The 13795-nt window shown below is 40.5% G+C and overlaps 1 long non-coding RNA gene across 1 annotated transcript in view; it reads left to right on the forward strand.

Moving 5' to 3' along the window:
- LOC126249770 (uncharacterized) overlaps positions 1 to 13795 on the forward strand; it is a 68497-nt gene that overhangs the window by 29525 nt on the left and 25177 nt on the right. The window contains exon 2 of the long non-coding RNA XR_007545656.1: positions 3380 to 3435. This is a non-coding gene — a long non-coding RNA (uncharacterized LOC126249770). The remainder of the gene's footprint in view (positions 1 to 3379; positions 3436 to 13795) is intronic.

Raw genomic sequence — 13795 nt, forward strand, 5'->3', positions numbered from 1 at the left:
TCACACCAGCGATATATATTGAAACATCACAGGTTAGCCACAACACATACTTTATCTCACATCACTAAAATGTACCTGATGAACACGGACGTTAATAATAACACCATTTGACAGCAGTTTAACAGCGCCACAGTGGGTCACGCCCATGCAGAACACATTTCAAAAAAAATTTAAAAATAGTTGTAGTCTTCGGAATTGAATAAATTATATATCTATTAAAAGGTAATGGTCTGCAGATTCAGAAAACGCAAAAAAGTAAAAATTGAACTTTTCATGATTTTGAGCCTTTCCGGAGCCCCTTAAGTGTCTCATTTCCTAATCTAATTCCCTCAGCATCACCCGACTTAATTCGACTACGTTCTATTATCCTTGTTTTGCTTTTGTTGATTTTCATCTTAACCCTCCTTTCAAGACCCTGTCCATTCCGTTCAACTGCTCTTCCAAGTCCTTTGCTGTCTCTGACAGAATTACAATGTCATCGGCGAACCTCGGAGTTTTTATTTCTTTTCCATGGATTTTAATACCTACTCCGAATTTTTCTTTTGTTTCCTTTACTGCTTGCTCAATATACAGATTGAATAACATCAGGGAGAGGCTACAGCCCTGTCTGTCGCCCTTACCAACCACTGCTTCCCTTTCGTGCCCCTCTACTCTTATAACTGCCATCTGGTTTCTGTACAAATTGTAAATAGCCTTTCGCTCCCTGTATTTTACCCCCCCCCCCCCCCCCCCCGCCACCTTTAGAATTTGAAAGAAAGTATTCCAGTCAACATTGTCAAAAGCTTTCTCTAAGTCCACAAATGCTAGAAACGTAGGTTTGCCTTTCCTTAATCTTTCTTCTAAGATGAAACTTCCTGGCAGATTAAAACTGTGTGCCCGACCGAGACTCGAACTCGGGACCTTTGCCTTTCGCGGGCAAGTGCTCTACCACTGAGCTACCGAAGCACGACTCACGACCGGTACTCACAGCTTCACTTCTGCCAGTACCTCGTCTCCTACCTTCCAAACTTTACAGAAGCTCTCCTGCGAACCTTGCAGAACTAGCACTCCTGAAAGAAAGGATATTGCGGAGACATGGCTTAGCCACAGCCTGGGGGATGTTTCCAGAATGAGATTTTCACTCTGCAGCGGAGTGTGCGCTGATATGAAACTTCCTGGCAGATTAAAACTGTGTGCCCGACCGAGACTCGAACTCGGGACTTTGCCTTTCGCGGGCAAGTGCTCTACCACTGAGCTACCGAAGCACGACTCACGACCGGTACTCACAGCTTCACTTCTGCCAGTACCTCGTCTCCTACCTTCCAAACTTTACAGAAGCTCTCCTGCGAACCTTGCAGAACTAGCACTCCTGAAAGAAAGGATATTGCGGAGACATGGCTTAGCCACAGCCTGGGGGATGTTTCCAGAATGAGATTTTCACTCTGCAGCGGAGTGTGCGCTGATATGAAACTTCCTGGCAGATTAAAACTGTGTGCCCGACCGAGACTCGAACTCGGGACTTTGCCTTTCGCGGGCAAGTGCTCTACCACTGAGCTACCGAAGCACGACTCACGACCGGTACTCACAGCTTCACTTCTGCCAGTACCTCGTCTCCTACCTTCCAAACTTTACAGAAGCTCTCCTGCGAACCTTGCAGAACTAGCACTCCTGAAAGAAAGGATATTGCGGAGACATGGCTTAGCCACAGCCTGGGGGATGTTTCCAGAATGAGATTTTCACTCTGCAGCGGAGTGTGCGCTGATATGAAACTTCCTGGCAGATTAAAACTGTGTGCCCGACCGAGACTCGAACTCGGGTCTCGGTCGGGCACACAGTTTTAATCTGCCAGGAAGTTTCATATCAGCGCACACTCCGCTGCAGAGTGAAAATCTCATTCTGGAAACATCCCCCAGGCTGTGGCTAAGCCATGTCTCCGCAATATCCTTTCTTTCAGGAGTGCTAGTTCTGCAAGGTTCGCAGGAGAGCTTCTGTAAAGTTTGGAAGGTAGGAGACGAGGTACTGGCAGAAGTGAAGCTGTGAGTACCGGTCGTGAGTCGTGCTTCGGTAGCTCAGTGGTAGAGCACTTGCCCGCGAAAGGCAAAGTCCCGAGTTCGAGTCTCGGTCGGGCACACAGTTTTAATCTGCCAGGAAGTTTCATATCAGCGCACACTCCGCTGCAGAGTGAAAATCTCATTCTGGTTTCTTCTAAGATGTTCCAACATTTCTATGGAATCCAAACTGACCTTCCCCGAGGTCGGCTTCTACCATTTTTTCCATTCGTCTTTAAAGAATTCGCATTAGTATTTTGCAGCTGTGACTTATTAAACTGATAGTTGGGTAATTTTCACATCTGTCAACACCTGCTTTCTTTGGGATTGGAATTATTATATTTTTCTTGAAGTCTGAGGGTATTTCGCCTGTCTCATAGATCTTGCTCACCAGATGGTAGACTTTTGTCAGGACTGGCTCTCCCAAGGCTGTCAGTAGTTCTAATGGAATGTTGTCTACTCCCGGGGCCTTGTTTCGACTCGGGTCTTTCAGTGCTTTGTCAAACTCTTCACGCAGTATCATATCTCCCATTTCATCTTCATCTACTTCCTCTTCCATTTCCATAATATTGTCCTCAACAACATCGCCCCTGTATAGACCCTCTATATACTCCTTCGACCTTTCTGCTTTCCCTTCTGTGCTTGGAACTTGGTTTCCATCTGAGCTCTTGATATTCATGCAAGTGGTTCTCTTTCCTCCAAAGGTCTCTTTAATTTTCCTGTAGGCAGTATCTATCTTACCCCTCATGAGATAAGCCTCTACATCCTTACATTTGTCCTCTAGCCATCCCTGCTTAGCCATTTTGCACTTCCTGTTGATCTCATTTTTGAGACGTTTGTACTCCTTTTTGCCTGCGTCACTTACTGCATTTTTGTATTTTCTCCTTTCATCAATTAAATTCAGTATCTCTTCTGTTACCCAAGGATTTCTACTAGACCTCGTCTTTTTACCTACTTGATCCTCTGCCGCCTTCACTATTTCATTCCTCAAAGCTACCCATTCTTCTTCTACTGTATTTCTTTCCCCCATTCCTGTCAATTGTTCCCTTATGCTCTTCCTGAAACTCTGAACAACCTATGGTTCTTTCAGTTTGTCCAGGTCCCATCTCCTTAAATTCCCACCTTTTTGCAGTATCCTGCCAATATGTTTGAGTTTTATGCTTAATTTTAAAATGAAATAATTTTCATTTGCAGTGGGAATTCCGATAAAAGTTGCTTATGCATTATACTTATCTATTACTTTATACATAGGGCAAAGCATGATGTTCCTTGAAAACAATAAGTGTAAATTTCATTTTTGTGTGTTAATTTGAAGACAGATTGATATAAATGAGTTAAATGTTGCCTTACAGATACCAGATTGTGATCAAAGCCGTCTCCGTATATCCTGCTGTTTGGATTTTTGATGGTGGGTGACCTAGAATTGATAGTGATTTACCTTACTGGGAATTCAGTGGTTGTTGATGTTCATGATGTATTGGATTTTGGTGACAAGTGTGATGAAACTACTGAAAGAGCTTAATCTTCTCAGAATTGTCAAATAAGCAGCAGTGATGAATTTAATTTTTGAACTTGGCCAGGTCACTAAACCAAATATAATGTTGTTGAGAAAATATTCAGGTAAGTGGAAATTAAATAGCACACAGATTTAAAATTGTGGTGGATTTTTACAGAATGGGTACAGAATCTCATCCTTAGATATGATCCAATTAACAATTTAAAGGTGACATACCTTATTTTTCAGCACCAAATAGTGGTTAGCGTCATTTCTGCCATCACCAGAGGAGGGAGTGATACTTCAGATATTTTATACACAGTATATAAATTTATCTTGATTGACAGTTAAAAATGTGCAACACATGTACAAGGTGGTCGGAAATGGTCTGATAAGCTTGTATGGGTGTTGCAGGGTAGGTTTTGCTGAGAAGTAATTTTAAGAAGAAATTAGATAAATCATGCTGTTTCCAAGTTAATTAACATTGAAGTTGATCAATCGGGCCGTAGTGCATGAAAATTCAAGCAGCTCACCATATAAGATTGTCTGTTGCCCTTATTGCGTAGATGATAGCACACAAGTCTGCTGAGCCGTTGGCTCAGATTCAATCCTTCCTATTGTCACATGTTCAATTTTTGTATTGATCTTGGGTTGAATTTGCAGGTGCAGTGGCCTGGTTGGATAACTTCAATGCTAATTAACTTGGAGATGGCACAGTGTAACATTTTTTTCTTATCAATTGTTTCGTAGTGCAGACTACCCTGAAACATGTTCAAAAGGTTTTCAGGCTGTTTTTGATCACCATGTATACTCAGTAAAATCTTCCAATGAGCTGATAGGTATCCAGTAAAACAATCTGAAATAAAAGTGCCAAGTGGTGGTTAATTTCAGCTACAGTACTGAAAAACTATTAGGTGTCATTGCACATGCTCTCTACGATAGGTATTTTGGAGACAGTTAAAGCCCAGTCAGCTTACTCCAGTGCCCCGTCACTGCTGTTGACCATCACTGGACAGTGATTGTCTGTAACTCATTTGCTGTGTAACTACTTCAGATCAGAAAAGTATGGGCTAGTATCTCTTACAGCTAGATACATAAACTCAAGTACTCTAATAAGCTGGAACTTTGGTCCTGTAACTATCAGATACCTTAATTTGATGTAGGTCCGTTTTTCATACCCACAGGATGATGCTCACCATCACTAATATGATGTAGGCCTAAGAAAAAACTGGCATTCAAAACAGCTTATAGTTAACTTGAAATGGATAAATACAGGTCCTATTTTGACAGAATTGTATACCATTCTTACTGCAAAATAGTGACAAGTTCAGGTAATGATGATTCAGGTGGATAGCGACCATGCTCCTTTCTCTCCAAAATAGACTACAAATGCTCAGTAATGTCACAATCTGGTGATTGTCGTGGCCAAAGGAGACAAGACATTTCATCCTTGGTGCTCACAAAACCAGCCCTGGTGGATTCGAGCTGTGTGAATGTGGGCTGTTTCATCTTGAGGCATGTCACTATCATTGGGAACAAAAACTTGACCAGGAATTTTAAACTGTGAAACAAGGTTCATCTGACGAAATGACTTTCTTCATTTGCTCCATAGTCTAGGTTTTATGGCTTTGACATGAGTTTTTTTTTACAGACATGTGCATCACTGATGGAATTCTAGCTCATCCTGCAACTCCCTGCTTGTGGAGATCCCTTCATGTCTCCATTCTGACGGGGTTAACAAGTGCAACATTCAGTTCTGCAGTGACTTTTGCAGTGTCAATCTCATAATTTTTGTCACTATCCTTTTCAGTGGGTACAATCACTCAGTTTCATCCATTTTGTTACCTAGCAGATGATATTTTTCTGTTTCCTCTCTGTGCAGTATAAATCTTGAATATGGTGCCTCTTGAAATCCCAAACACATAGCTTCTCTTGATTATAGAAGCCCCCCCCCCCCCCCCATAAGTGTTTCCCAGGTTAGAATTCACTCAGCACAGACAATGCACTCACAACAACACACATGACTGTTCTGACCACGGACACTTGCAATGTGTTGAGGACATGCAAATAAAACAGCACAACGTGTTGGATTGGTTAGCAGCTGCATTTATGTTGAAGCATGCATTTTTCACAGTGTTTCCATATTTTTGTCCAGTCCTTGGATGAGGCCTCTCCTGTTCAGAATGACATGCATATCTATGCTCATGGCATCAGCAAAGTTTCTAGATACTTGCAGAGGATTCTTGAACATAAAAATATGAAGGCCTAGTACATCCTTCCTGTATTTTTCTGTTCATATTTAAGGACCTAGAAATAGACTACTTAACCTGTAGTTCATCTCATGACCTAGTTTGGCATCACATATTATGGTGATTAAACAAGGCACTGCCTTAGCTTTGACCTGGGGAAAATCTTACACAGTTGGTTTCCTGCTGTTCTGTAAGACTGCATTTGTTCCCATTTGTTGACTGACCAACTGCCATTCTCTCTTTAACACTGAGCCTTTGAGATTTCTTGAAGTAAACAATGCCTAATACGTTCATTGCTGTGTGGCTGTCAGTGGCTACAGGAAAGCCTCGTGTGTAATGCTGTAGGCCTGGCCTAACCTGGTGGCTAGACATCAATCTCTGAGTGAAAGGCAGTCAGTGTTAACCAAAAATTTCAAAATGGAACTACTACAAGCATCCTACCTTATAATTGTAAAGACTATTCCATAATGTGAAGGGCTGATTGCTGCAGCAACTGTTTTTCATGACTACATAAACAGTCTATTGAAAAGTTATTTTTCTTACAAATAATGTTTCAGTGGGTTAATGGTTCACCATAGTATATGAAAAGCTGTGAATAGCATTTCATATCGCTGACTGGAAAGGTGGTTGGCCGGGAACTAATGGTGAATGAATCACCTAAAAGATCCAGTTGGAAATTGTAATCACCACCATGTGAAGCACAGTGTAGAGCCACACGTATATCACATTAATCTGAACAATCAGGTAATTAAATGATCCTCTTACTTGACACTGTCCACATTGTGAATAGTTTACTAAGTAAACTGTCTACTCACTTAGCTGATACAGGGTGTCCGAAAAGTCTTTCCCTGATTACATAAATTGATAACTCAGGCTAGAAGTAAGATACAAACTATCAAAGTTTTTTTCACACATCAGTCAACTTTCACATGAGCACCCTTGGTAGCACATAGCACATCTAGGCGATATTCAATTTCCGTCCACACATTAGCCAACATCACTGGAGGGATCGATTCAACGACTGTGGTTATCTGTTTCCGCAGGGTTTTTGAAGATCTGGTACAAGTGTTCAGTAGACCTAGTCCTTGACATAACCCCATAAAAAGAAGTCTAATGGGGTTATGTGAGGAGAGCGTGGAGGCCAAACCGTTGGCCCATCACGACCAGTCCATTGCCCAGGAAAGGTCATATTGAGATAGGCACGGACATCCGAACCCCAATGAGGCGGTGCACCATCTTGCTGAAACAAGACATCGGAGTGATACTGAAGCAGCTGAGGAACAGCATACAGTTGCAACATGTCCAGATACACTGCAGATGTAATGGTAGCCTCAGCGAAGAAGAATGGCCCGATAATTCGATCGTGCAATAGCGCGCACAAAACATTCACATTTGGACTGCATCTGGTGCACTCCATGACCTCGCCAGGGGGTTGTGAACCCCAAATGTGCACGTTATGGCGATTCACTACTCCACTGACAAAAAAAAGGTCACTTTGTCGGAAAAGGCAATTCGTCTGAGATAACCATCACTGTCCTCAATACATGATAACATTTCGACCGCGAAGTCATATCGACGTGTACTGTCATTGGGCAACAAGGCCTGAAAGATTTGCACTTTGTATGCACTAAACAATAAACGTTTGTGTAAAATGTCATGGAGAGAGCTTTTCGGCATCTGTAATTCACGTGAGGCCCTACGCACTTCGCTGAAAAGACTGCCTTACGGCTTCCACCCTGTCTGCTGAGGTTCTTGGTCGACTAGACCTCGGAAGGTCAGCAACCAATCCTGTGTTCTTGAACTTCTCATACCAGGCTATAATGCTCTTGACATCAGGTGGATTCCTTCCAAATGTTGTCTGGAAGTGTCTCTGCACTGTAGTTGGTGATTGTGTCTCATGGTACCACAGGACACACTGTGCCTTCTCCTGATTGGTTAACATGGCTTCTTGGGCACTGCACCTCATCCACTACCTACATACTGCGAACCTAAAACAGAAAAAATCTTTGATAGTTGTAAACAATTCGACGCAAGATTCATATTTGTATCTTACTTCTAGCCTGAGTTATCAATTTATGTAATCGGGGAAAGCCTTTTCGGACACCCTGTATTTCAGATTTATGTAATATATGTGTATCTCCAAGCTGAGCTTCACTCAATGTTCACGATTTGAAAGTGTATCTAGTCTAGTGGAAATGTCTTTTAGGTGGTCTCTTCACCATCAGTTTCTGACCAACTGCTTTTCCAGCTGATGAAATTCTCTTGATAGCATTCCATAAAATCTGATGCTGCCTTAACTGGGCAAAATGTGTTACTTGTAATAAAAATGACTTCGCAACTGAGACTCTTTTTTTATACGGCTTAAGATTGTTGTTACACCTTATGGTAAACATGACAATAATAATAATAATAATAATAATAATAATAATAAACAATAAGCTTGTGTTGTACATAAATATTTAATATTGGATTTTTTATTTGGGAATAGATGACGACTTACTGAAAGACAGAAGTGCTTTGCCATAGACAGATACACAAACAAAAGGTACAAAGCTTTGGTTTGCTAGCTTTTGGAATGAAATTTCTTTCTCAAGCTGTAAGAGAAACATGTCCGTGGGCCTGTCTCCCTACATGGTGCTCATTTGACTCCCAACTCCTTATTGGCCAATGGTGAGTGTTGGAGTGGAGTGAGGGATGGGGAGAGAGCCAGAAGGCAGAACTTTCCATGAATTATTATACCGCTTAGTGGCTCCTTTCTGTCCAAACCTAGTGTTGTCCGGCCTTAGTCACTATCTCCTTTACGTAGCTGCCCTCTATTGTCCATTGCTTTCTTTCTCTCATGTTTCTTCCTTCATGCCTTCATAACACAAGCATAAATACAAATAAAAATGTCCCCTCCCGCCTCTCTCCATCTCTCACACTGCACCCCCACCTCACTCCAGTACACTCACAGTAGGCCAGGAAAGAGCTTGCAGTCAAATGAGCACAAATGTTGTGGGGGGGGGGGGGGGGGGGGAGTGAGTGAGTGAGTGAGTGAGTGAGTGAGTGAGTGAGTGGGGGGGGGGGGGTCGTCCTTAAAGTACTGTTTGTACAGTTCTGAACAAAAAATGAAGTACTGTAATGACTAAGGCACTAGACTTAAGTCTGGGAGAAATGAGGCTCAGATTGGTCTTTTACTGGAAATGATTGAGATGAAGGCTAGGATGGTTCCTCTGAGGAAGGAATGGTGCTATTTACTTTTCCAGCCTTGCTCAGATTATAATGAACATGTCTCTGGTGGAACGTTAAACTCTAATCCTATTGCTTCCTTTGATTTTAAATAGTTCCCTTCTGGAGGCTGCATAAAAAGAGGAATGCATTATTTCAGAAATGAATAAGAGTTTCAGTATAATTGCTCTCATTAGAGCACAGAACTATTCTTCTCCACAGTGGACTGTTATCAGTGACATAGTTCTGAAGGTACTTCGGGTTTCACTGCACTGATTCTAAACCCTGTTAATCACATGGGATATTTGTCTACTGCTGTGACTTGGTAACATGCTCTGGGCTAATTACTATTTAAAGTTTATCTTTGTAACAATTTTTGTCTTATGTGTAAAACTGGATGGAGGAACTGATGTGAATTTATTCCTTGAATTAATTTTAGTACCTTTGTTGTTCAGTGACTGTCCTGACTGGTGGCAGTTTATAAAAAGTTCTATATTCTCTTTAGGCTTTCATCATTCTTCAGGTAGAATTCAGGTTTTACAAACTGAAATGTTAATGCAAACTAAATATTTTTATTTTTGTTTGCCAAAAGCTGTGACACCACTTATCTCAATGATGATGCAAACAGCTCTTAGTTTTATTGTTCTTCATTAAAGTGATTGCAGTTGTGAGTTGTTAATTTTCCCATTCCTTTCATTTTTGACTTGAAATAATATTCAGGTGAAAGTATCTCATCAAACCATCATCTTACAGATGTTGCACTGTAAGCCCAACTGTTAAATATCAGTAATAAAATTTGCTGTAGTTGACATTATCCTGTCAGTTCTGGCCACTGAGAAGGCATTTTACTTCTGCCTTAGTTCAAAAATGTGCTTGCTGTAATTAATAGAAAGGTTTCATGAAGTTCCAGAGCACTTCTTCCCACTTTGTCCCCTGTCAGTAAATCACATGATCATATTGTCCTTGTCAGTACCATAATCAAAGTCACTGACTTTCCTTTTTAATGTATACTAGTCTCTTTGTAGATTTGAACAAAGTCCCATTTCTGTTTACATGTAAGTGCATTGCCTTAATTTTCTCATCTACATCTGGATCCATGTGGATACTCTGCAAATAACACGTAAGTGCCTGGCAAAGGGTTCATCGAACCACATGCACAATAATAGTCTATTATTCCACTCTCAAACAGCGCACAGAAAAAATGAACACCTGTATCTCTTTGTGTGAGCTCTGATTTCCCTTATTTGATGATGATTGTTTCTCCCTATGTAGGTCAGTGTCAACAAAATATTTTCGCGTTATGACGAGAAAGTTGGCGATTCAAATTTTGTGAGCCGATTCTGCCGCAATGAAAAACACCTTTGTTTTAATGGTGTTCATCCCAAATCCAGTATCATGTCCATGACACTGTCTCTCCCGTTTGTCAATAATGCAATGTTTGTCAATAATGCAATGTGTGCTGCTGCTCTTTAAACTTTCTTGGTGTATTCCTTTAAATCTATCTGGTAAGGGTCTCACACTGCACACCAGTATTCCCTAACAGGATGGACAAGCATAGTGTAGGCAGTCTCTTTAGTAGCAGTTGCATCTTCCAAGTATTCTTACAATAAATCACAGTTCTTGATTTGCCTTCCCACAACATTTTCGGTGTTCATTACAGTTGAAGTTGTTCATAATTGTAATTCTTGGGTATTTAGTAGAAGTTACGACATTTAGATTAGACTGATTGATCATGTAACCAAAGTTTAATGGATTCCTTTTAGCACTCATGTGAATGAACTCTCACTTTTTGTTGTTTAGGATCAATTTCCAGTTTTTTGCACCATACAGATATCTTTCCTGAATCGTTCTGCAATTTTTCATTTCCTGAGGACTTTACTAGATGACAGCATCATCTGCAAACAACCCAGGACAGCTTATCAAATTTTCTCCTAAATTGTTTAACGAAGAGCAGAGGGCATGTAACACTACCTTGAGGAATACCAGAAATCACTTCTGTTTGATTTTCCTTAGTTAATACAAACTGTGACACCTCTGACAGGAATGACAAGTCCAGTCACATAACTGAGACGATATTCCATAAGTACACAGTTTTATTAAAAGTCATTCGTGTAATAGTGTCAGAAGCCTTTCGGAAATCAAAAAGAGTGTGTGTGTGTGTGTGTGTGTGTGTGTGTGTGTGTGTGTGTGTGTGTGTGTGTGTGTGTGTGTGTGTGTGTCCTGTTGCATATCAGCATTAATGATATGACTGTAATTTAGTAGATTACTCCTGCTACCTTTCTTGAATAATGGTGTGATCAGTTCAGCTTTCCAGTCTGTCATCAAGCAAGCAGTTGTATATGATTAAGTATGGAGCATGTTTCTTAAACATGCTCTGAAAGGAACCTAATTGGTGTAGTCTGGAGCAGAAAACTTGCTTTTATTAAGTGATTTAAGTTGCCTCACTACTCTGAGCATATCTACTTCTAAGTTCCTTATGTTGGCAGCTGTTCTTGATTTGAATTCTGGAATATTTTCTTAGTCTTCTGTGTTGAAGACATTTTGAAAGGCTGTGTTTCATAACTCTGCTTTCACAGCACTGTCATTGATAGTATTTCCGTAGCTGTCGTGCAGAGAAGGCGTTAACTTTGTCTTGCCGTTAGCATACTTTACATTCGATCAGACTCTTTGGATTTTCTGCCAAGTTTAGAGATAAAGTTTCATTGTGAAACTATTATAAGTGTCTCACATTGATGTCTGTGCTAACCTTGCAGCTTCTGTAAAAGATTGCCAGTCTTGGAGATTTTGCATTGATTTTAACTTGGCTTTTTCCAATTTTTGTCACTGTGAGTGTATAAATATGTATCATGATTTTAGATTGGTTTCATTTCTATGCTGATAAAAATATCTTTGTCCATTTTCGTATTTCTGGTCGTAACTTTGATATTCTTTTTGAACTATAACTTCAGTCTTAAGTGATTGACCTGTACCCTCAATGTGGCATGTCACAAGTGCTGAACAGCTATTCATACAGCATAATTTTGGTATATGAAACTCTGACACTGTGGATAATATTCCATATGCTGGTCTTGTCAAGCTGTTTTCTTCCATCTTTGTGGATGCACAAGAAATTCTTCAATTTCACAACTTCAAAGCAACTCTTGTTGAACATTTGAGCCCTTTTGGCTAATTAGCTCTATGGGTGCAGTATGGTTGGCATATTTCCCCACTGACATTCTGCCATTAAGTTTGTTGTGCAACTTTTGTTGTGCAACTTCACTACTACTCTATGTTCAGTTCTTGTAACCTGGTGAAACAACTTTGAAGTCAATTCACAAACTCGGATGATACGGAAAATTATATTGGTCGGACCAAAACCAGCCCAAACTCCAGCAAGGCATCTCTGGGATGAGGATTAGATGAAATTGTTAGAACAGCACAAACATCTCGTCCCTGAGTGAAGAAAATCTGTGAACTGGCCAGGAATCTAGCCCGGAACTTTACCATGTAGAGGCAGCAATGCTAACAACTAGCTGTGGAAAACTGTAAGGTATTTATTTTCGCAGATCGCTTAAGATATACAACTATCTTCATCACACTAGTTTTACTTGAATATGTCTTCAATATTGGCTTAACCACCAGTCTCGCCACCCAGGTGTAACTAAAAACTTAAGATGGAACCTCAATTTGCTATTATGCAAGTTCGCCAATCATAATTTAATAGTAGGAGAATACTTAATTCTCCTAACAATCAGTAAGTTGAGAATTACATTTTTGTAAGTGGTGGGCATGACAGGGCATCGTGCAAAACATTACTAAATGTATTTCTGGGAACTACCTAGACCAGAGTTTTTGGAAGTCCTCTCATGATAGAAATATATTGTGCCTAATAGCAATAAACAAATCTGACCTCATCTCTTTGGCGACATCCACATAGAAACTGGTATCGGACATAGGGCAACTAAAGCAAGTAGGATTTATATTTTCAGCAAAATAGATAGAGGCAGTTGTCATATCTCAGTGAGGAACTCCAAACATTTACCTCTGGAAAGGATTGTGTAGAACTACTGTGACTAAAGTTGAGAAGAAAGGTTACCATGTGCTTAACAGATATTTCCCTAGTAGAACAGTTTATGGTGGGAGGGGCCCCTTTGGGGGAGCGGAGGAGGGTGGGTATAAACTCACTGCAAAGAAAGTTACTACTGTATAATAGGGGTAAAACAAAGCATAATGCTCAAGAGAGGGAGGTTCTGAATTAAACGTGTTAGGCTGTCTAAGAGAGCAATGTGTTAAGCTTCCAAGAACCAGCATAGCAAAATATTATGGAAAGATCTCTCCCAAAACCCAAGTATATATTCCAATTGTATATGAAGGTTTGTAAGAGTACCAAAGTTAGTGTCCAGAAACTCGTGGAGGAAACAGGAACTGAGATTAAAGGAAGGAAAGCAAAAGCAGAAACACTAAACTCTGTTTTAAAATGTTCCTTTACAACAGAAAATGCAGAGGTGTTTCCCCCAGTTTAACTCTCATTACAAAGATAAGTGATAGATATTGGCGACATTGGTGTTGAGAAACAGTTGAAATCTTCAAAATTGACTGAATCTCTGGGGCCTGATATAATCCTTATTAGATCCTACATAGAACATGTGGCTGAGTTAGCCACCCCCCCCCCCCCCACACACACACCTCCTTAACTTCAATCTACCATAGACTCCTTAAAAAAAAAGTCGGAAGCAACCAGGTGACACCCAGCTATGAGAAGGGTAATAGAAGTGATCCACAAAACTACCATCCAATGTCGTTGACACCCATTTCTTGTAGAATCTTAGAGTATATGA

The sequence above is a fragment of the Schistocerca nitens genome, chromosome 3 (genome assembly GCF_023898315.1).
Source record: "Schistocerca nitens isolate TAMUIC-IGC-003100 chromosome 3, iqSchNite1.1, whole genome shotgun sequence".
Taxonomy (NCBI): Eukaryota; Metazoa; Arthropoda; class Insecta; order Orthoptera; family Acrididae; genus Schistocerca; species Schistocerca nitens.